The sequence below is a fragment of the Vicugna pacos genome, chromosome 5 (genome assembly GCF_048564905.1).
Source record: "Vicugna pacos chromosome 5, VicPac4, whole genome shotgun sequence".
NCBI classification, from domain to species: domain Eukaryota; kingdom Metazoa; phylum Chordata; class Mammalia; order Artiodactyla; family Camelidae; genus Vicugna; species Vicugna pacos.
In genome coordinates this window covers 960,996-981,134 of record NC_132991.1, presented here as the reverse complement: position 1 = coordinate 981,134, position 20,139 = coordinate 960,996, and the positions used below count along the sequence as shown (strand labels likewise).

General features: G+C 56.8%; 1 protein-coding gene across 15 annotated transcripts in view; it reads left to right on the top strand.

Annotated features, from left to right (window-relative positions):
• The window catches only part of LOC107035045 (ankyrin repeat domain-containing protein 26-like), a 139,397-nt gene that overhangs the window by 9,033 nt on the left and 110,225 nt on the right, over nucleotides 1-20,139 (top strand). For all 15 annotated transcript variants that reach the window (XR_012072435.1, XR_012072436.1, XM_072960728.1 and 12 more), the window contains one exon: nucleotides 2,974-3,786. The gene's annotated coding sequence lies outside the window, so the exon portion shown is untranslated. The remainder of the gene's footprint in view (nucleotides 1-2,973; nucleotides 3,787-20,139) is intronic.

Here is a 20,139-nt window from a genome sequence, read left to right as displayed (position 1 = left end):
TGATTACTGTGTACTGATACAGTCCAGCGGACACAGCTTCCCAGCCAGACCCCAGTGGTGGCGGAAAGCCTAGTGGTAGAAATGTGTTGAGCCCATAGGCCCGAAAATGAGTAGGTTTTTTTGTTTTTGCTGTCAGAACTGTGAGCCACCTGTGGGCTCTTCTTCCATTAGCCCTCAAAGAGACCGCAGGAACTCCCAGCCTGGATATCACATCTGAACAAAGGATATGAAAAAGATCCACGTAGCCGCCAGCTTAGGAAACATCTGAAAGACCCAGCACGTTCTCTTGCTAAGAAAAAAACGGCCTGGGCGAACCAGATAAAAAGAACAGGCTACAGGCGTGAGGGACAGGGTGGGGCGGGCCTGAGAGGAGCCGGGGGCCCAGCCACCTGGCAGCTTCCCTCTGGGGCTGCTGGAAACCAGCGTGGGGTCCCGTGCCCAGCCGACTTTATAGGCAACTAAAGCTTTAACTGGTTTTGGACCCGCTCATAATTCCCCTTAGAGAGCACTTTCCTGACAGTTTTTAAGTGATTTAACTGCATATCAGTAATAACAGAAACCAAATTAAACATAAACAGAAAATGGCATCTTATTTTGAATGTACACTTTTATATACAGGAAAGTGTGTAATGAGAAAAATAATTCTTGTGATAGATGAGCCTCTGGGATAAAAATTCTTGGGATAAAATTCAATATCCGTTTATATCAGTGTACACGTTTGTACATGTGTTCTTTACTGAAGGGCCTTAGAGGACAACTTTCAAGTGGGGAGATGGCTGTGTTCTTGAATAGGTGGACTCATTTTTTAAAAATGTGTGGTCTTCCCATGTTTATTCAGTTTTACATAAACCAAGTAAACATTATCATGGTTTTTAAAAATTTTGAGTTACACATGCTGTTTTTAATTCTTGTGATAAAATTCAAATTTCTGTGTAGTAGACAAAGACAGAGCTTTGCCCTTCTAGATATCAAAATGTGCTCTAAATTTCCACAAATTATTCATTTACCAACAACTGAAAAACAGGTAAATGAACGGAACAGAAAATACCCAAACTCCCAAGTATATATAGGACTTTAGAACTTGTCACTGATGAAATTTCACATAAGGATAAGTTATTCATAAATGGTGGAAAAATAATCTATTTAGAGAAAAGTAGCCAGATTTTTACCTCACAAAAATAATTTTCTGATGTGTAGATTAAAATTTTTAAATATACAAAGTGAGAGAAGTACCAGAAGAAAACATAAACTCCTATTTATACATTTTTTATGCTGACAAAGACATTCCGAGGAAGGACTTGAAAAGCAAGAATCTGGAGGTTGACTTAACAACATAAAAAAATTAAAACTCTGTAGATCAGAAAATAAGATTAACAAAATAAAAGACAGTGTTTTAAAAGATTTACTATGTGTATCAGACAAAAGAAATCTTCATTTTTACTGACAAGTCTTTGAAAGCAACAAGCAAAACTTCTAATTTGAAGTTGGGCAAAGTACTTTTTTTTCATATCTGTAAGTGACCAATGGATATAGGGAAAAATATTTAGCATCTCTGGTCAGAAAAGGAACTTAAAAGAAAGGAAATACCATTTTCCGTTCACAAAATTCGTCAGGATGAAGAGCAATAATATGTGTATTGTTGATTCAAGTTTAAGTTGCTTTTGAGTTTTCAGAGAGACAATTTGCTGAGAAGTACCGCATTAAAAAGTGTGTATTCCCTTTACACGTGAATGCTGTTTATACTATTTAGAGGTAAATAATTAGAGATAAATTAAGAGATAAATAACATACAATTTGTTTTTCTCAAGACTACCTAAAACAGCAATGTATAAAGGAAAACTCACAAAGGATTTTTTAAATCAATTGCAGTGCATTTGGTATGGAGTGATATTTGACCATTGAAGGTGGCATAGATAATAGATGTATGTTGACCTGCAGAGATGTCCTTTTGAAGATCATTGAAAAAAAGAAAAAATCAGTTTTATTACATACAAACACAAGAAGGCTATGGTCTTAGCCAAAAATATGTACACAGATGTGATGAAAATTTAGTTCTGGGCATTTGCATTACATGTGAAGATTTTTCTTTTAAAAAAATCTGTGATTCTACAATGAATATGTACAAAAATTCTAGTAAATGTTTATTATTAATGAAATACTCCTGGGAAAGAGCAAGAATATGAATCTTGCACAGATAAAAATAATTTCTAGTCCCAGCAAGGAGGGGTTGGGGCACAGTCCACCTTCTTAGCCGTTTGGTTTCCTTGGTGAGTGGGGCACCTGTCCAGGAGGGCATGATCTGTGAACTGGGACCCTGGGCGGGAGGAGGCAGTTGGATGTCAAAGTCACGGCCAGAGACCTGGGTCTGACCCTTCCTTCATCCTCCAATGAATAGGTCATTTTTTTATGTGAGGAGGCAGAGATGGGAGGGGAGTTTGCACCCACATGGGCTGAGGTTCAGAGAGTGGAGCTGCAGGGAGGCTGTGGGATGGCTGGAATGACCTTTCTCCTCTGCTCCTCTGTTCTGCATCCCCTTTGGCTGAGTTTACAGATCCTTCCCTGAAAGATGGGGTTGGGGAGGGGTGAGGTCAGAGAGGCCACAGAGGCCCAGAATGGGAATGACCCCCATGGTCACCACGGGGCTTGCAGGCAGGCCCAGAGCAGAGGGGCCATGCCAGTCTGTCCCGATGGGCACAGCCGAGGCGTATGTGGCCTGCAGCCCTGTCTGGGGCTGCCCACTACTCCCACTGCCTATGTGGGAGAGGTTGTGCCTGGGCCCCTGGCTTCCTGCCTCTCCAGCCCCTGCAGGTGAACATACTGGCAGGTGACAGACAGGTGCATAGAGCAGGTGTTTAAGAGCAGGCCCGGGTCCTGTGTAAGGGCCCCAAGCTCGGGGTTGTCACTGCCCCCAGCATGCTCGAGGCCCAGCCTCCCCACGGGGCTGATAGTGCTCTCTTCTGCTTTCTCTTCCAGCCGCTGCTGGCAGCCCCAGGCTGGCGTCCAGGCCCCGGATGTTAGGAGCCACTGCTGCCCCTTGGTCGCCTGAAGCCCTCTCTTCTTCCTGCCTCCGCTCAGAGCTCTGCAACCTGGCCCGAGCCCAGCCTGGCCCTACTTGCCGCCAGACGCTGGCATGTCAAGGCCTGGCCCACACCTGCCTGCTCGGCCTGTGGAACCTTGGCAGTCCCTCCAGCTAGGATGAGGGGCCAGGCCGCTGCCCCAGGTGCCCTATGGATTTTCCATCCGCTGCTGCTGCTGCTGCTTGGGCTCCAGCCAAATGTGGCCTCAGAGACGGATGTGCATCCTGGGGTGGGCCGTGCCCCATGCTGGTACAGGGCAAGTTCTTTGGGTACTTCTTGGCGGCCACCGAGTTCTCTGCCAATGCTTTGTGCTGCTCCTGGACCCTGTGCAAGCCGAACCTGCACCGCTACAAGCTCTGCATGAAGGTGGCCAAGGTGCCCGCCTGCAGCAGTCCCGCCTGCGTCCGCATCTACCAGTTAGAATCCTTTCTGGAGTCCACACCCAGCTACCTGGGCCTGGAGAACTGTGATGAGGTGCTGAGGTTCTGTGATTCCTCGGGGCCTCGGCCTTCCTGCAGGCCAGCAAGCAGTTCCTGCAGATCAAGAGACAGCAGATGACACCGGGCCCCAGGGCAGGGCCCTCCCACCCCAGCGACAGCTTCTCCGTGGAACACCTGGTCCTGGGCAACCACAACCTCCGTGACGTGGCTGGTGGTCCTGAGAACTGCCTCACCAGCCTGACCCAGGATGGGGCGGAGATGCACTCCAGGTAAGTGACCACTGGGGAGAGGCCCAGAGAGCAGCATTCTGGGCGGAGGGCCCGGGGGAGAGGGGCTCCTCTTCAGGCCTGCCCTGGCCACCTGTCCCTGAGCGCTCTCTCGGAGAAGCCAGTTGCACTGAGAAATGTTCTCTGCAGGCTCACTGAGAGAATAGGGATCTGGGGTGCCTGTCTGAGGCCCCCAGGGCCGTGCGTGGTGCCGGCACACTGGGAGGTGCTTGCTGAGTGTGCAGGGAAGGATGGGTCTGGTTTCTCCCAAGATGAGGGAGTGTTTCATTTCTGGCTGGGTGAGGGTAGGTAGGACGGTTTTAATGGGCCAGCAGGCTGCCATGGCCTGTGGCAGGGTCTGCATGGGTTTCCTGGGACATGGGGGCAAAATGAGAGTCGGCCTTCGGGATATATGGTCAGGAGATGCCGTTTGGGGGCTGCCTGTGTTGTGGCCGCACAAATCCTTATCCTACAGCTAGTTCCCCAGCTCCTGTGAGGTGTTCTGCTCCAGGGACGAGGAGCAGTGAAGAGGCACAAGGAAAGTCCTTTGTGTCCTGGTGCTGCCTTCCAGGTCGGGGGAGGGAGGAGGCGGTAACACCCAAACACAAGAAGCAGGTGTCAGGTGCGGGATGAGGGGGTTCCCTGGTGTCAGGGCTGCGTGTCATCTGGAGCTGGGCTGACTTGCTCAGGGGCCTGTGTTTAAGATTCTGAAAGAGGTGTGGGCAAGCCTTGTGGCCGTCAGAGGGAAAGGCGGGTGTACCAGTGTGCTGGGCGGGTCCCAGCAAGGAGGGGTTGGGGCACAGTCCACCTTCTTAGCCGTTTGGTTTCCTTGGTGAGTGGGGCACCTGTCCAGGAGGGCGTGATCTGTGAACTGGGACCCTGGGCGGGCGTCCAAGGCAGCAGGGCAGGTAGGGAACCCTGCAGACACTTGGGAGGGGAGCCCCCATTTGAAGGAAATGCAGGATGTTGCGGGAGGCTGGGGCCTTAGCCAGGGCTGGGAGGGCAGCAGGGGCCAGTCTGGGCTGGGCTTTCCTGCCAGCAGGTCATCACGGGACCAGGGGATGTGGTCCAGGGCCCTCGGCCTCTCCTGAGCCAGTGGCACTCATGGATCCCACAGAATAGCATCTGTAGAGGCACAGAATAAGCTACGTGGGGTTGCAAAGGAAGCTGGTTATCCTAGACCTGTTTCTATTCGTGGCCACCATCCGAGTACCCTAGGTGAGAAACATGTTGAAGCAGTGTGGTGCCGGAGAGGATCAGAAAAGGAAGAAAGAGGTGGCCAGAACCCCGGGAAGAGGGTGCAAGTGTGGCATCCAGGAAACATCAGAAAATCTCAATCTTGTATCTGTGCATCAGGGCCCCCAGCACTGGGGTGGAAGGCCTGAGGGCCGATCTTCGGGCTGGGCAAGGTGGAGGTCACTGCCACCTCGGCTGGGGCAGCTTTTCTCCTTCCTTCAGGGTGGAGTGTGTACAAGGGGTGTGTGTGCATGTGTTCAGTGCATGGGGCACGTGTGTGCACATGATCACGCCTGCCCCCTTCCAGCATGTCAGTATGTACGTGTGTGCATTGCGTTCTTTTGTGCTTGTGTGTGAGCGTGGGAGGTACTCGCATCCACCGTGTGTGAGTGTGTGTGTAGGCTGATTTCAACAGTTGTGACAAAGCGCGTGTCGAGGCTGTGTGGCAGGGCTGGGGGCCTTGGGGGAAGACGGCTAGCAGGTCCTGAGGGCTGGGGCTGCCACGATGTAAAGTGGGGAGCTCGGCTGCGGGACAGGACACGGTCACTTGGCCCAGAGGCAGCTCAGACCCCACGTGCGTGCCCGGGACACCGAAGGCCTTGATGCTGAGACCTTGAAGTAAAGATCTTGGTGGTGGTGACAGCAGCCACATCTGAGTGTCTCCTTGGTGCAGAAAGCACCGCCTGTCAACCAGTTTACTCTTCCCAGCAGCCCGGGGATGTCTCCTCAGCGAGGCGGCCCCCTGTGCAGGGCCTTTGCACAGGCTGTTCCCTGAGCTGGAACACTCTTACCCGCACACCCACAGGGCCCCTTCCCTCAGCTTGTCGTGCCCTGGCCATCCTGACCCCCTCCCGTGCTGCTTCAAGTGGCAGCAGCCCCAGCCGCACTCTCACTGCACCCTGTCTCTTTCTCCTCCCACATGGCATCGCCTGTGAACACCGGGTAATTCCCGTGCCCTTATTCTCTGTCCTGTCACGATGTAGCGCCCAACAAGGCAGAGGAGTTTGCCCTGCTGGCTGATGAAACCTGGCACACAGGAGGCCCTGGATTAATGCTTATGTAGTGGAATGAGGCACAGAGATGTTAAGGCAGCAGCCAGGGTCACACAGCTTGTAAGGGGGAGACAGAGGGCAGAACCAGCTCTTGTCACCTGGTTGTCCTGCCCGTGGTGTCTCCTGCACTGCGCTTTACTGGTAGGAGGAGTGTGTGTGTGTGCATATATGTCAGGGTGGGGTGGCACGCAGACTAGAGAGGTCCAGCAGTCATTCAGAAGACACATAGCTGAGCTAGGCAGGTGCCCGGCCCCAGTTCTTGCTGGCTGAGCCTGTGCTAGGGATCTTCGCCCCTCACCCTGGTTAGGGGAGGCTGGGTCACATGTGTCCCTCCATCTGTAGCCCAGCTGGGAGCCAGCAGGAGGCCCAGGCCAACACGTGGCCCTTTTTCAGGCCTGCCCCCGCTTGGCCTGTCCAAATGTGACATGGCTACATCACGCATCTGGCTGGGAAGTATTTCTTGGGCCAGAGCAATTGTCCTCTGTCCTCCACCTCTGTCTCTGCCTGGCGGCATCTCAGCAGCTACCCTCCCGCTCCCCTGGCCTCTCAGCTCCATGTCCCTCTCTGTCTCATGGTAGTCTTTTGTGCATTTTCCTACCCCTGGCCAGATGGGCCAAGTCAGGACCCATGGGTGCTGGGGTAGGGGGTACTGGGGACTGTGTGGGGGAATTCAGAGAGAGGTCCTGTCCCCTGTGGTCCTCATTTGCACATCCATGCAGGGGGCTGAGGAGGAGTCCCCTTGCCCCAGGACAGGCCCTAACTTCAGAGGCTCTGGACCACGCCCTGGATGCATGGGGAACCAGCCTGGTAGGTGAGAGCTGGGCGGGAATGGACAGGGGCTGACCCATTGCCTCTGCTGCCCCACCTGCTGGGCTGAGGAGAGCTCTGCCCAGGAAGCAGGAAGGCCTAGCAGGATGCAGGCCTCTCGCAGGGCCCTCATCCCGGCCGACTGGGGCCACGGGCCAGGGAGGCCACAGCCTCCAGGCTGGGCCATCAGGGTGGGAAGGAGGCTGGGAGCCCCCTCACCATGTGCCCTCTCTCCTAGGTGGCCAAGGCTACCTGGCCACCATTAATTGGCTCTATTAATCCAGTAATGAGACAGAAATGAGGCTTACAGACAGAGGGGGCATTGAGCCAGGGAAGAATGGCTGCTTCTGTCTGGGCCTGGAGGGGCAGCCCAACCCCCAGCCTTGCCCACTCCTCTGCTGCCTCCTAATAGCCCACCCAGCCCAGGAGCCCTGTGGCCACCCAGCAACGGGGGTCTTGAGAGCCTTGCCCAGCACTGCGGGCCCCAGGAGTCCTTGTGTGGACAGTCCCCCATTGTGGATGCAGTAGTCTGAATAACACTTGTCAAGTGTCAGCTGTGAGTGGGACACACGTTAAAGATGTAACAATGACAACAAAACTAGCAGCCACCACTCGCTGAGTGTCCCTCCGTGATGGGAGCGCGGCCAAGGTCATGCGCAGTCTGTTTCTGGGATCAGGGCGCCACACGTGATGCAGAGCATCCACCAGTAGTCGAGTGTCCCTCTGGTGGAAGTGCGGCCAAGGTCGGGGGGCGGTCTGTGACCAGGATCAGGGCTTGTGTGTTACTGGGGCCAAGCACCCTGTGTCCAGGATCAGAAGTCAGTCTGTGGTGAAGATCAAGGCTCAGTGTGTGACCAGGGTCATGTCTAGGCTTGGGGGGCAGTCTGTCCTGTGAGCCACTGGCCCCCTGCCTGGCCTATCCTGATCTGACCCCTCCTCTCTGCCCCCTCCTCCCACCACATCCTCGCCACCTGAGTTACCAAGGTAACCAGCCCCAAAACAATGGGTGTTTTAGCAGCTGAGGCCTAACCTGAGTCTATCCTGAAAGACTGAGTGCTGCAGCAGTTGCCTTGGAACCAAGGGGCATCCTCTCTCTCCCGCTCACTGTCAGTTTCCTCATCACTCAGGCTTCCACTTGGGACCTGGGCTGGGGCAGCAAAAGGGGGACAGGCAGGACGTGCCCACCCTGGCCCTGCTTCCAGTGCTGTCTCCTGGACCCCAGGCCTCGGTCCCTTTGTCTCAGCGTGATGGGGTGGGATGGCTCAGCAGGGAGACCACTGAGGTGTAGAGTGCCAGGCGGGGGACCCTGTGGTCAGTTTTGGCAGGCAGCCTTAGTCTGGGGGCCAGTGAGCAGAGCACTTGGAATCTGATCCTGAGTTTGATCCCAGCTCCTCTCCTTGTCAGCCTGGTGGATAACTTGGCGCCTCTGTCTGCATCTCCTAAATAGGCGTGGTCATAGGCTGTTGAGGTCCCCCGAGCAAAGTGGCAGTGATGAAGGCCCGATGTCTGAGTAGCCTCGGCTCTCATACCTTCAGAGCCACTCCCCTACCCTGTCCCGAGGGCATGGAGGCAGTCCTGGGGCTCCCCGCCTTCCTCCAGGCCCTGGTCTGTTCCCCTTCTCCTGCCCCTGGCCCCCAGGGTCCTTCCACAACATTCCGAGTTCAGAGTGAAGTCCTATTTGTGCAGTATCCTTGAGACCCTGGCTTCACCTGTCTTCTGAGACTTGGGCCTCCACGCCGTCTCCAGGGCAGACCCTCCTGGCTGTCTGGACCACGTTTCTTTGAGCCTCAGTTGTCTCTGCTGTACGTGGAGTGAACATTTGGTTCCTGGGTGGTCTGAGACTCAAGGCTTCTGTGTACTGAGATGACCAGCACGGAGCAGGGGCGGGGGGAGGCAGGACTCCCTTGCCCAGGTTGCACCCCAGAGAGCCAACCTTGGTGGGAGCAACCTTCTTTGAAGAGTGTGGAGCCCCATCCCACTCGGCCCCCTCCTCAATGGGGGAGGCTGGGCATTGCTTCACGTGGACAGGCTCACATCTTCCCATCTGAACAATGAGAGCAGAGAGGCCTCCCTTGTGGGATCACAAGGCATCGTGCCGCACCAGACCCAGGATGGGGCTCAGAGTCAGGGTCCATGCAGAGCTCAGCCCTGTCCCTGCCCGCGGCCCTCCATGGCAAGTCCTCCCTGGGCCTCTGCTGCACAGCTGGGGGCTCAGGGGTCAAGCACGGTGCACGCCCACCCCAGTAAGGTTGGAGCCACACCTCCTACCCGTCCCTTGTCTGGCAGAGGGGCTCTGCCTCTGGGTTCAGGGGAAAGTGGGACCCGTGGGAGGGTTGGCTCTGTGAGAGAGGAGAAGTTTCTGCAAGGGCGTGGGGGGTGTGGAGTTCTCGGTTGCCACATAACTCAGCAGGGAGAAGGAGCCCCGCCTTCCAAATTGGGGGAGTTAGTGGTGTCCCTTCCTAGTGACCAGTTCATTCATCAGACCCCCTTGATGGTCAGTTCCCAGCACAGGCACGGGGGCCGCTGGGAGGGGACTCTGCACCTGTCCAGCAGACCTCTCCAGAGGAGAGCACCTGGACACTGCACCTGCTGGCCATCAAAGTGGGTTCCCTGGGATCAACTCTGATCCCAGCAGTGTGCCCACACCTGTCATCTCCCACCATTTCAGGCATCAGTCCGTCCTCAGATGAGGGGTATGAGGCCGGGGTGGGATGTACTAGATGGGCCCATGGCTCCAGAGCCCACCCTCTGGGCTCTCTACCCAGTCCTCGTTCTCATCCCAGGAGATGGGTCTGCTCGCCGGGGCCACAGAGAAGCGAGGCTCCAAGAGGCATTGGGGACCCTCTTGCCGGGCCAGGTGTGACCTTCCCTCAGGCAGCCCAGCTCCCCTGCTCCAGCCCTGGGGGAGTAGGTGGCATGTGGCAGTGGCCCAGGTCTAGCATGGGTCCCAGAGGTGGGCCTTGGCAGTGCCATCTCCTTGGTTCCTAGTACGTGGGTGCCATGTCAGCACATGCAGGGTGCTTGGCCCGGCCTGAACCTGGCCCACGGTAGGTGCTTGGTGAGGCTGCGTGCCCTTGTTGACTTTGCCCTGACCCTGCTTTGTTGGGAGGGTGAGGGCCTCAGGGCAACCCTGAGAATAAATAGGATGGTGGCACCAGGGTCCCTTGAAGAGGGAGTGATCTGGGAACGTTAAGTGTGGCCTTCTGAGAGAAAGCCTGGGTGAAGCAGCCTCTTCCTGAGCCCATCAGCATGGCCTGGAGTGCTGGCCCCAGATGTCAGGCCTCTCCACTCCTCACTGGGTCCCCAGTGTTTAGAGGCTGTCCCTCATCGTGTCCCCCGTGGCACTGGGGCTACTAAGGGGCTCAGGTCTTTGGGGGCATGAGGTCATGACTGCCGAGGGGAGAGGGCCAGGATGGAGAAGACCCAGGAGAGGGCTGAAGGAGGGTGGCCGGAGGGGCCTGGAGGCCCTCAGCAGCCAGTCTGCTGGGTGTCAGGGAGGCTCAGCCTGGTGCTCAGCCAGCAGCTGTGAGACTTGATCACTCGTGCTGTCCCTGGGGGGCGTGGGAGAACGAGCACACAGGTCATGGCTGGGGCAGGAGCGGGATGAGGAGGAGACTGATGCTCAGAGGAAACTGGACCGAGGACCACAGGGAGGGGGCAGCAGGGCGCGAGGACCTGTGCCCAGGAAACAGAGCCCGAGCACCATCCTCAACCCCATCTCCCCATCACCCTGTTGTGTAAGGCAACACTGGGATGGGTGGGGTGTCTTTCCTTCATTCATTCATTCACTCTTTAGACCTAGTTGGGGCTCCAGCTCTTTTTCCAGCCCCCACACTGGGGACCTGGATGCAAAGCCAGTGGAGACCCTGGCCCAGCTGCTTGTAGACAGTGCTGGAGGGCACCGAGCCTCCAGGGGGAAGTGGGGTGGGCACCGGACCCCAACTTCCCCAGCACCTCTGCCCCTCCCTGCCCAGCTGGCCTCTGCATCACACCCCACTGCTAATCCCATCTAGGCCCACACTCGCCTCCTGACCGCCAGGCTGCTCTGTCCCAGATCCATGCTTGGGAGGGGTCATCCCCTGAAAGACAAGTTGGAGCCCGTGCTCCACCAGCTGCTCCCCGGGTGGCAGCAGGGCACACGGGAGTACAGTGGGCCTTCGTACAGGGCGCCGAGTGCCAGGGTCCCGGGGTGGAAACTCGAGACTGCTTCCTGCAGCAGTGCCCGCAGCAGTGCCCACAGCAGGGCCGTGCCGAGGGACATGTGGGTGGGGGACCTATTGGGCGTGAAGCACGAGGGAGGGGCAAGACTGCGTGGCATCTCATTGTGGGACCTTGCAGTGTCCCTGGGGATGCTGGGGCCAGGGGGTGATGGTGAGGGATCAAGTGCATGTGAAGCATTTGTTTTTTCCTGTATTGAGTTGAGCTTGGCTTCTACTCTCAGGGTTTCAGTTTCTTCTCATGGCTTCCTGCTCCTTCGTCCCTGTGTCTGCATCCCTGTGGCTCCAGTATCTTTATCCTCCTTGTCCTCTATGCATGGCGGCATCCTGCAGTGGATGGAAGTGGCACCCTGGGCATCGGGGAGCAGATGCAGTGTCACGTGGTGGTGGCACACAGCAGGGGGAGCGTGCCTGATTAGGGCCCTTCTTTGGGGTAGCAGCCAGCCAGAGCCCCCAAGATGAGCACCAGCAATGCAGCACCCGGTGGTGTCCCAGTGAATGTCCCCCCACCTCATCGCTGGCCTCTGGGGAGGGGCTTCCTGAGAGACCAGGTGGGCTTGGGGCTCAGCTCTCCTGGGAAATGACTCCCCCTTGTGATGATGGATTTCCTGGAGGGGTCTTGGCCTTCCTGGCCCTGCTGTCAGCTCTCCACCCCTCTTCCTATCCCCACCCCCACTCACGTCCCGGCCTCTTGGCAGAGCCCTGTGAGATCTGTGACGAGGACAGCTTCGGTGCTGTGCTCTGGAAGGAGATCCTGGCCAGAGAGGTGGCCGCAGTCTGGTGTCCTCACAATGCCACAGGTGAGGACTGAGGGGTGGGTGTCATGGGGGACTCCTGTCCTTGAGATGCTAGTCCAAGGAGCTGTCAGCACAGGTCACACGGCCAGACCATGCCCAGGCAGCCCGTGCCCTGAAGCCGAGGCTGTACAGGTGGGAGGGGACGGGGGCTCAGGACCACCGTGTCCTGAGCTTTCAGCCGGAGCCAGTGCCTGCATGAAGCCATTTAGTGCAGTGCCCTAGGGAGCTAGCCATTGACACGTGGGAAACTGAGGCACAGAGACATTAACACAGTAGCCGTTGGCGTGCAGGACCACTAAGTAGGAAGTTGGCTGTGAACGCGGTGGTCTTCATCCCGGTGCAGCCCTGTGGAGTGATGGGAGGTGTGGAAAAGGCAGAGAGCGCTCCCGGAAGGGGCTTGGCACATCAGTGCGTTGATGTCCTTTGCCCCTCATATTTGAAGAGTGCAACCAGGTTTGGAGTTGTCTTTGCTGTGCAACATTCAGGAAGTGACCCTCCCTGAGTCTCTGTTTACTTTCTGTAAAACAAGTGTATCGTGGGTTCCTTGTCCCCCCGGGACCCTCCCCCTAGGGGGGTTGTGTGTTCCCAGCCGTGGTTGCAACCCCCCCCCCCCGCCGTGTTTTGTTTAAGAACAATACACGTCTGGGTAGCGTATTGCAAATCCACAGAAGTAAAGTGAAGAAAACCTAGGTCGTGGGATGGTGTGACTTGTCTGGCCTTTTGTCTGCGTGTACAACCATATTTTCCCTTGTTTTGATTGTGCACCATGCAGTAGAGCAGGGTCCTATCCTGCCCTGTGGCTTCTGTTGGGTGACAGGGTTGTGGCCTGTCCCCTAGGGTCATCGCCGCCGTGTGTGTGCACAAGTGTGCCTGGTTCCCTGGGAGTAAGTTCTGGGTCATAGCCTGTACCCGTGTTTAACGCAGTGGGCACCTGACGTCAGTTGGCCCCAAGGCTGCCCGGCGCCTGCTGCGGCACACCCAGGCCATCGGGTCCCCTGCCCCCATGGGTGGAGCTGAGCAGGGCCTGCCTGGCTGTTGGTTTTCCCCAGGGCTGTGGATAGGAAAGGTCTCTGCCCCCACGCAGGTGGGGTCCCTGAAGGTGTGGCTCTTGCCATGTCCCAGGACCTGGTGCAGTGCCCGACGTGAAGCATTTGCTCAGAAATGGTTTAAATGAAAGACACCTAGGGAGGCCTGTCCCCTATGCTGGGTCATTTGTAATGTGGCCACGGGCAAGTGTCTGCTTCTGGTGCTAAGGGTTCCAACTGGAGGGGCTTGTTCCTGGGAGCCATGGGTGGGACTCCTGTGCTTGAGGTGGGCACCCACCTGCGAATCAGGAGACAGAGCTGACCCACCATCTCCCCATGCCTCATCCTGTTACGCTGTGAGCTGGACGAGGAGGGAATCGCCTACTGGGAGCCCCCACCTACTTCCGCTGTGTCTCTATCGACTACCCAAACAACCAGATAATGGTCAGGCTGGGACAGGGGTCTCCTACCCAGCCCAGCCCATCTCTCCAGGGTCCTCCTCTGCCCTCTGTACTCTGACAGTCCTGTGTCCCCAGTGGCACACTATGCGGACGTAAGTCAGCCATGGCCATGACTGGGGACTGCAGAGGACTTTCTTGGTGTGGGAAGTCCTTGGTACCTGTAAGTGATGGCACCCACCCCTTCTATCTTCCAGGCCCAGGAGCAACTGGCAAAGGCTTGGAGTGGACTGCCCGGGGAGGCGGTCTTTGAGGTCATCCAGATGCTGGAGTGGCCACCAGGGCATATAAAACTGGGCTTTAGTTCCTGCTCCCCATCTGGGCTCAGAGAGGGGACAGGAGCTATCCAAGGCCACAAAGCAAGGCTTAGATGCCTGAGCCAGTCCCTTCCCCATTCTGGGTCTCAGTTTCTCCTCCTCAAACTCTTAGTCTGTGGGAAGAGGGTAGGCAGAGTGCCGGGCACAGGGTGGGCCCTGCAGTGATGGTTGGGTGGGGCCCGTGGGGCCGGCAGGTGGCCTGAAAACTCCCCCTCCCTCCCAAGTCACCACCAACCAGACTTGTAGTCTGTGGCCCGAAACTGACCTGTAAGTTCATCTGTGCTTTTTGTCTTTGGGGCCTCGGGGGGGAGGCCGACCTAGCAGGGGAGGTGCACAGACTTCAGGTTTGAGGGCCACTGACTCCCCCACTCTGTCTGTCCTGCATGGTCTCCCTGCCCCGGTGAGGGTCTAAGGCGGCAGGGTCCCACCCAGCTGGCTTCCACGCTTCCCAGGGAAGTCCACAGTTGGGGATCCAGAGGGGTGTGGCGGTCCCCCCAACATCGGACAGGTTACATGCAGGTTGTATAGCTTTGCAAGAGCACTGCCAAGAACTGGCGCAGCAGGGTGAGGCCCCGAGTGATCAGATGGGAAGCAGACGGGGGTGCTCCTGGGGCTCTGGGCTAGTTCCTTGTCAGGCGGTAGCACCAGCCCAGGCCAGGTGCTGCCGCAGTGGGAACCAGGGGGACAGGGCACTGGGCTGGACTGACCAGGCAGTGATTAAGAGTTACAGGGCCCTCTGGGTGCCCAGAGCCAGGTGTCCTCCCAGACACAAGGAAGCAAAGAGACGGGTGGAGAGCTACGTACAGTACCAGGGAAGAGTTTGTGCAAAAGCCCGTAATGGGGGCAGCATCCAGAAGTGAGGAGGCTCAGAATTTGTGGTGACAGGGTGGGAGAGAACTTAGTGACTGGGTCCCAATGGCCCAGATCACCCTGGTGGTGGCTGGGCCTCCTCCCTAGAGGTTTGGTGTCCATTGGGGTGGGTCTGTATGAGCTGCATGTCATTGTCACCAGCCACCTCTCTCATCCCTGGTTCCACCAGTCCCCAGGCCAGCCTGTGGGCCATGGGGTATGTGTGGCAAGTCTCTACTGCTGGGCGCGGTGCAGTGACGGAGGTGTGTAAGTGAGGTCAGGGAGGCTCCCGCAGCGGCTGACCCTAGAGGAGGATGTGTTTTTCTGGCAGAGAATAGGAGGAAGCTCTTTAGGCAGAAACACACTTTGAGCAAAGGTGTGGAAGTTAGAGGATACAGGAGGAACGTGAGGCCAGGACGAGTAGGCAACTGGAGAGGAGGATGGATGGGTGCCGGGGGGAGGCTGCAAGGGGCGTGGGGCCAGTTTGTAGTGCTGTGTGTCAGCAACTATGGAAGTTGTCAGGGAGAGATGTGACTATCATCCATCCATCCTCCATCCACCTGTCCACCTGCTCAGGTATCCACCCACCTGCCTTCTATCCTTCTACTCGCTTGGCTATCCACCCACCTACTTATCCACCCATTCACTCACTCATCCACCCATCCAGTCCCCCAGTCCATTCATGCATCCAGCCACCCATCCATTCATCCATCGACATATCCACGTATCCTCCCATCCACCCACCCATCCACCCACCCATCCGGTCTTCAGTGATTACTGACCACCGACAAGGCACTGCTCTAGGACGACTGCCTTTTTGGTGGTCAGTAATCACTCAAGACCTCAGCCTCCTCTGATCCCCAGTGAGGAGAGACAGGAAAGTGGGAACATATAGTTCCCTTTGAAACTGTCAGGTCATGGCACAGGCCAAAAAGTGGAGCCAGTGTACCGAGTGGCAGGTGGGGTGAGGTGCCTTTCAGGGCAGGTTCACAGAAGCCTCTCTCAGGTGGTGCTTGAGCAGAGGCCTGACAGCACTGTATACCGGGTGTCTGGGGACAAGCATTTTGTTCCTTCTGAACAGGCAGTGCAAAGGCCCTGTGGTGGAAGTATCTAGGACCATATGGCAGACTCCACTGCCCTTTCCAACTCTTGGTCTGGGATTGTGAGGACAGGGGCTGGGGCAGGGGCCTGGGCTTGGGGAGAGCAGGGGCAGACCCCATTGCCTTGGGAAACTGGCTCCTGGCTTTGGTTGCTGTCAACTGCTTTTCTCTGGGTTTTGCACGTGGTGCAAGTTCTTTGTTCAAAGTGGAGTATCAAAAAAGGTTGAAAAAAGAAAAAGGAAGAAAGAGGGCCCAAGTGCTCTCAGGGCCCAGGCTGGCTATCGTGGGAGGTTACACTGCGGCTGCAGGTCTGTTTAATGTGGCCCCTTGATGTCATTACAAGCCCCTCCCCACAGCCCAGAAACCCCCCCCAGTGGCTGTTCGAAGGCTGCCTGCAGTGCACTGGGGATGCCCGTTCACCCAGTGGCCCAGCACCCTCGCTAAGACAGCTCTGCTCACATTTCTGATTGTTCCCTAGGCCTTGAGTCCCCTGGACAGTTTCAAGATCTTGGTGGTAAATTGCTTTCCAGAGATGTGGACCCAGCCCCTTGGCCCCTAGGGCAGCAGGCTGTGCGCAGTCTGGCCAGCCCAGTGAGTGTGAAGTTCACAGTCCCCAAGACTGTGGGACCTGGGGAAGATTCCACCCTCTGGGAGCCTCAGCCTCCCATCCTTGGGGGCAGAGAGGTGATGGGGAGTGGGCTGCAGCCAGGTCCATGGGGTGCTTACCACTGGCCATGGCCCCCACCTCAGGTGTGGGGGGCCCACCCACGGCCCACCCCTGGTCATCTCTGAGTGGATGACACTGTTAGGGTCTCTGTGCCTGGGCCCAGGGCTCTGAGGCCAGCTGGAAGGTGCCCCAGAACACATTTTGCCCACAAGCTCCCTGTTCAGTCCTGGGCACGGCCTTAGGAGCCTGGCTAACTATGCCTGTTAGGTCTGGGGTAGCTGAGGCTTAGAAAGGACTGTGGTCCAGCTCAGGATGAGGACTGCGGTGTCTGATCCAGAACTGGACAGCGTGGGGCTGAAGGCCAGGGCTGGGCAGGGGAGGGAGGGGGCTGTCGCTTCCCCTCCCCCACTCTTTCTCCTTTGCCCTGCTCTTTGCTGGACAGAAACTCTGTCCATTCCCAAGTGGGGCCACTCCTCACATAAACGGGCTCAGAGGAATCAAGCGTTTCGTGAAGTGGGGACCAGGGACAGGACCCCAGGTCTGCTTCCACCAGTGAGTTCAGAGATTGGGTCTGTGCTGTCTGGGCCTGTGTTTGTGTGTTTGGATGAGAAGGGTTCTCACTTGTCTCCGGAATTTTGTGTGTGTGTGGGGCCACTGGGGGCTGAGTGCCGTCAGTGATGTGACTGTCATCTGAGTAGTACTTGATGTTTTGATCCATGACCGTGATCCATGACTCTGTCCCTGGTCACTGATGGAGCCTAGATTCCAGACTCAGATTGAGCCCTGGTCCTGGTCACTGGTCACACTCTGAGTCTTGACCCTGGTCACACATTGAGCCATGATCCCGTGTCTCATCTGGAGTCATTTGTGCATGTTCATATGTAATTATGCATGTGTCATGTGCTTGGAGGGCAGCCCCCTGTTCCAGCCACGTGCAACTGTCAGCCATGTGACATGCTTGTCTTGGAAAGTCTGAGTCAGAGGTTTCCACCCACATCACAAAAGTGTCTCACAAAAGTGAGACAGAGCCTGTCACCGTCACCCCGAGTTGTACACACACTTGCACACACGTGCTCAACATGTACACATGAGGTGACTTCTCCCAGCAGGACTCACGGCCCCATCCCCACAACACTCCTACACCAGCCTGGCCGATGGCAGTGAGGACCTTGGGAGCGGGGCCATTAGGGAGAGAAAGGGGATCTTTGCAGAATTCCCAGGTGTTTGGGTGGGTGGGTGGAGGACGGGCCCAGGAAGGATGGACTGGTGCCGGGGTTAAGGAGGGCCAGGAGCACATCCAGGGAGTTCAGTCCTGTGGTTCTGCTCGGACAGCTCGCTGGGTCTTTCACTCATGGCGGCTGCATGGCTTTTTTGCAGTTCCTGTTTTAAAAAAGAATAACCCAGAGTTACATTGAGCACAAAAGTGAGAGCTGACAGGATCCTTCGAAATCACCTGCTGTACCATCACTTGAAAACGGTGGAGGTGAGGCCCAGCATAGGGACGTCAGGACAGGCCAGGCCTGGGCCAGACACCCTCCACGTGCTCATCCTGCTATGCCAGCATTTCAGGAGGTGTTCTGCCTGACACTGATCCCACGTGGGCTTCAGGAAGGGCAGAGTTCATACCCACTGTGTCTTGTTCTCCTGGGTCCACGTCCCTGGCAACCATAAAGGCTCTCAGAAGTCCCGTAAGCGGCTCCTGTTCCATTGGGTTGTGGTTTCCCTAATTAGCGGGCACTTGGCACTCTCACTGAGCTGGCACAGCAGACACTAAGACTGGCTGGTGGAGGGTGTGACCTTCCCGCACGGTCTGGTGGGTCCTTTCTCAAAGCCTGATCCACTCCAGGCACCTTTAGAGCTGGCTGGCTGAGGAGACTGGGGCACGGCGTGCCATTGAGAGGCCCAGGGTGGCCCCATGGGTCATGCCAGTTTGTGCTCTCTCCCTGCCCGGGCAGACCCCAGCCCTGCCAGTTGCAGCTGTCCTGGGGGACACTCAGGACCCAGGCCCATCTCCTTCCGTGGGGTCCTTACCAAGTGCACGTCCTGGGCCCTTTAACAGCCTTGCCCCATCCCTGTCCCTGGTTTCCTTGGAGAGGGCAGTGAGGGGGCAGGCCCTGGGGGGCAAGCGGAAGGGTGTCCAGCTCACTGTCAGAGGCGGCCAGCCCGATTTCTCCCATGTTGGCTGAAGGGCACTGTTGGCTGCTGCTGGACCAGTGGTGGCCCTGGTGTCTGGGGGGCTGGGGCGGGGTCCTGTGTGGTGGGACCATCAGACATGTGCTTGAGGGTCGGGATACACTGGTGTGGCAGGGGCAGGGGCATCTGGGTGTGGGGAGCTTTCCCAGGTGGAGTTCAGGGCACAGGATTCTCCTGCGGGGCTGCATCTGGCTGCGTCTGGTCCCTTTGTTTTCCGACCCCTGCAGGCCCAGTGTGTGTCGGTGGGGGCGTGCAGTCCTATGAGTGGGGTGTTCACAAGTGACGAGTGTCAGGGGTGAGGCCTGACAGGGTAAGCAGCGAGTGTGGACAGCTCTGAGCTCACGGGATTTGCTGGACAGGCTGGGGAACAGTGCAGGGCAGTTCTGGGAGGATGCCTGCCCTGGTGCAGGGTGCTCAGGGCAGCTGCAGGGCACTGGCAGTGGTGATGGTTGTGGTGGTGTTGATGGTGGTGAGGAGGTAATGCTGGTGGCACTGGCAGTGGTAATGATGGTGGTGGTGATGGCACTGGTGGTGGTTTCAGTGGGAGCCGTGAGGGTGGAGGCTGTGGTGACAGTTAAGATGGTGTTGGGAATGGTCTGAGCAGTTTGGGGGAAATTGTTACTGAGTCCAGACTCCTCCTGCGTGCTGCACGACAGGCCAATAAATCGGGAGGCGAGTTGTTGGGGTAAGGAATAGCGACTTTATTTGGAAAGCCAGCAGACTGAGAGGATGGCAGGTCAATTTCTTAGAGAACCATCCTGCTCCCCTCAGAATACAGGCTCCTTTTATACAAAAAAGAGAGAAAGAGAGGGAGAGAGGGTGGGGTTCGTTGTTGCAAACTTCTTGCTGTAGGAATGCTTTGTTCTTGCAGCCATCCATGTGGGTCAGGCCTTGGTGTTCCTGTAAACCTCCAACAAAGCAAAGGTTATTCTCTGTTTTGCAACTTGCCATCTCTGCCTAAGTGCAGAAGTGCTGACATCCTTAAAGGTCAGAGCTGGAGAGTAGGCTCTCCTGTCTATTTCAGGCTAAAGGCAACATTGTTTCCCAAAAGGTGCAGAGCTGGCAAGGCTAAGACTGGAAAACAGGGCACAGTGGTCAAAACTAAAGGAGCAGTTCCAATGTGGAGGCAGATTTGTTCTCCTCTGTTACAATTTGAAGCCCCCCTCCTCATGGGAACCAGGACACATCCGGGGCAGTTAATGAGGCCGAGTAGGTGAGGGGGCTGGGTGGGAGGGCAGAGGTGAGAGCTCATGGGGCCACGCAGTCTGGGAAGGTGTCTTGGAGGAGACAGAGCTGAGCTGGCAGGGGTAGGGAGGTTTGAGATCTACTGGGCCCATGCAGGTGCCCAGAACCCAGCATGCAGCCTGAGCAGGTCGGCCAGGGACGCACTTGCTGAGTGAGTGACCTATCGGCTTGAGGTCGAGCTGCGCCAGTGGTTGGAACATGATGGGGTGTGGGTGTTGAAGCCCCATGGCTGGCATGAGTAGGTGGCAGGTCTGACAGAGGTGGGCCAGATGTGCACCAGGTGAAGGTCTGAGTGAGGGGCAAAGGGCTCAGGCAGGGGTGCAGACCTCTGAGCTGGGCGGAGTCAGCAGATGCCCTGGGGTTGTCGAGACCCTGGCTCCCCCAGTGCGGCAC